At 29.5% G+C, this 3,578-nt stretch overlaps 1 pseudogene; it reads right to left on the reverse strand.

Moving 5' to 3' along the window:
• The window catches only part of LOC107025756, a 3,929-nt pseudogene extending 3,317 nt beyond the window's left edge, over positions 1-612 (reverse strand).
• Between the last annotated feature and the right edge of the window lie 2,966 nt (positions 613-3,578).

Below are 3,578 nucleotides of genomic sequence, written 5' to 3' on the forward strand. Positions count from 1 at the left end.
GACGGTCCGTCCTGCCATTCCGTTACGAAGTTCAGAGAGTCGATTTCAGTACCCAAATTTCAGAATTCTAAGTGTTTTGGAACGAGACTCCCTCGACGGTCCGTCGTGCCCATGACGGTCCGTCGTGGGTTCCGTCGTCTCAGCCAGTTTTTCCAGAAATAAAATCTGCAGCTCAAAACGACTAAACAGGTCGTTACATCTGCATCCTTCCTCTCTTTCATGGAAAGTTGTGAATTGCATTCCTTTTTCCTTTGAAACAAATAGTTAAAATTTTATTTTGCTGAATAAGAGTTACTAATGATACATTGAAATTAATTCTTAGACTACTAATACTCCAATTAATTTTTAAACATTTATTTCAGAATAAGATTAACATTAAAAAAAAAGGCATTATTTCTCTTTTAATTTATTAAAGTGAACAAGGACAATAATAATCAACATAAATCAGTTGTAAGATGTTGAAGTAATTAACTACGTACTATAAATAAGTTTTTCCTTTTGCTTGTTCTCTAGTATATTCTTGGAAGAGTCCCCTTGGTCCGCTCCAGAAGATTTCTTATTCCTCTTGGCATCTTATTTCTTTTTATTTTCTTCTTCAAGCATATTGGGCATATATACCCTCCACACTAAAGAGTATAAAGTTGAAAGCCAAATGAGATTTAGAAGTCTCAAACAAAATATAGTTAATTTATTATACACATATGCCGTTGAATCTATATCCACTTTATCGTAATCATAACCGTATATATACACTTTATTTCATAAATTAAAACTTATTTGAAATAAATAGAAATAGATATTACATATAGATTTTAGAGATGAAACAACACTTTTGGATTTGAGAGCACATAGGAATGATTTTAAGGGATTAAGAAAGCATCAACCTTCGATGACTCTCGTTCTATGATCGAGATAAAAGTCTCGTTCTAAGATTTGAAAATATAATTGACTGAATGCATGTGGAAAAATTTATAGAAGTCTTATTGTGTTTAAATGAGATTGTTCATACATATCCATACACAACAACAAAAGCAACATATCTGATGTCATCCCACAAATAGGATTTGAAAAGGGTGAGATATACACAAACTAGGGTTTGAAAATAGGAAGATGTACACAACTTTTACTATAACTTTTTTGGGGTTGAGATATTTTTTTCAATATTCCATAGACAAAAGAACTGAAATTGGATTGCAAGCAGGAGAAATAAAAAAAAATCAATCTTGTTGATTATAGGTTTTAAAATTTATTAGAGATGGTTTGTAAATTCAAAAACATGACACTTGCTAAATTGAACTGTAAATTTATAAATGAACACATAGCAAAAAATTGAGAAACAAAACAATATCTTAATTGAATCAAACTTACCATCACGTTATTCGATTCTTTTATGCAAGAAAATAAAAAGCAAAAATGAATTGAATAGAATGAACGAGTGAATCAATACTGTCTCAATCACATTTACATGTTCCACTTTATTAATCCCTTTAAAAAATTGAAGTAAGTGAAGAAGCAAACCTGTATTCATTCAAGTGTCTTCTCTTGACTGCTTATATATTTTTTCAAAAACTAAAATTAAAATGAAGAAGTGAACAGACATCTCGCCTTTTATATGTACAATCTAGATTGCTGAGTTGTTTCTTGAAAAATATGTTTGTTCAATTTTGAAAAATTTATTATTTGTCCATTGAAGGTAAGATAAATTTAAAGTGCAAAGGTGTGAATTTTATTGTGAAGACTTTTATTATTTTGCTTATAGTGATATTTTAAAATTAATTGAGAAATTTATTTAAAATCATTTATTTCTTTTACCTTAGTCATTTATTATACTTTGTAATGTGTATTATAAGGAAAATACATGACTATTGGTTTTAAGACTTTGACCAAATAAATTTAAATAGTTTTCATAAAGTTGGTCAAATATTGTATTTTACGCAAACCATCAGAATCACTAGAAAATTGATATAGGACATGAAATTATGGTTGAGGTAATGATATTTTTCTTTCAAAAGATAATAGTTATCTTGACTTAAAATTAAAGTATTTTGAATTTATGTTTTGGAGTGGAAGACTCGATATCTCTTTTCTTTAAACTTGTTTAGATTATGAAATTCACATAAAACAATATATGTGTAGTTGTTTCTATAATAATATAGAATACATTAATAAAAAATAAAAAATCAATTTAAAATAAAATGGAAAATATTCACTTTTCCTGCAATTTGATAAACGAATAGTTTATGGGTAATTGAAATTAAAAATTAGTTGTTCTATTGTACGTGTTTATATGTCTCCACTTAATTGTTTAACTATTCCTTTTAAGAGTAATACCTTCAAGATATTTAATAACGAAATTCAAAAAATAGTTGAAGATAAAAATTTATTCTGGTGTGGGAGATAAATAAAGTATAAATATTAGAAAAAATAAGTCTATTTATAAAATATAATTTTTCAACGAATGCAATTAAATTGAAACCCTTCCCAACAGATAGTTTCTTCATTGCTTTAGAAAACAACAATCATCAAGTTTTACAATTTAAAAAAGAAGCGATATGAAGAGATAAAAGTTCTAACTAGCACGATTCAAAAATTGGGTGTGATGACATCTGCCTTATCAAACTAAGACAAGTCAACGGAAACAATCATTCACAGGGGTAAATACGAAAGTAAGAAAGGAAATAAGGACTAAACGTAACATAAAAATTTCGAAAATAATAACATAACAAAACATGATTTAACGTATACAAGCAACTAGATAAATATACAATTTTTTATAAATGAACAAGTCTGAATGTCTAAATTCCTAGAATGATAGAAAGACATAGTCAATAGTAAGTAACACCTTCAGCGAGGTGGTACCTCACAAAGTCCTCAAAATCAAGCCACGAACACTGATGCAAGAGGAGGATCAAAATGAACGGGGCACATAAACTAAATAAGTGTAGAAAACAAGGGAGTGAGTGATGAGTGGTGGATTTCCACTTATTTAAATAACTTTCATAGTTACTTTCACTTGATTTAGTTTAGAATTGATGCTTTTTATGTGGTTTGTTAAAATGTATAGGTAAATTAAATGGAGAATTGATTAAGAATATGGATGAAAAAATTAAGTGGAGCTGAAGAAGGAAGAGGCCAATAAGAAGAAAATGGAACTGAGAGATGTTTGGTTATCACGACCGTATGAAGTATAGGTCGTGATTGCGTTGCCCGTGAAATTCAAATCTTGCGATTCTTTATTCAGATGTCGTGATCCCATGTCCTAGATACACTACTCCCCGCGACCTCATGAGTTAGTTGTTGTGATTACAAAGGGTAAAATGCCTAGCACCATGGCAGATTGGGAATTTTACCAAATTGATCCCAAAACCCCTTTGCACACTTTCCAACAATCAGTGTTTATGCATCCATCTTGTACGCAATAATCCTAGAGAGAGAGAATTCCATATTCTTATCTTAAATTAGAAAAGTACTTGTAGATTTCAATTAGGATTGAGACTTCAAAGTTGCCTCACAATTCACATTTGGATTTTACAATCGTGTTCTTATTACTAAAATCTCTTAATTTTTTCTTTATTTCA

Source organism: Solanum pennellii, chromosome 7, assembly GCF_001406875.1.
Source record: "Solanum pennellii chromosome 7, SPENNV200".
Taxonomy (NCBI): domain Eukaryota; kingdom Viridiplantae; phylum Streptophyta; class Magnoliopsida; order Solanales; family Solanaceae; genus Solanum; species Solanum pennellii.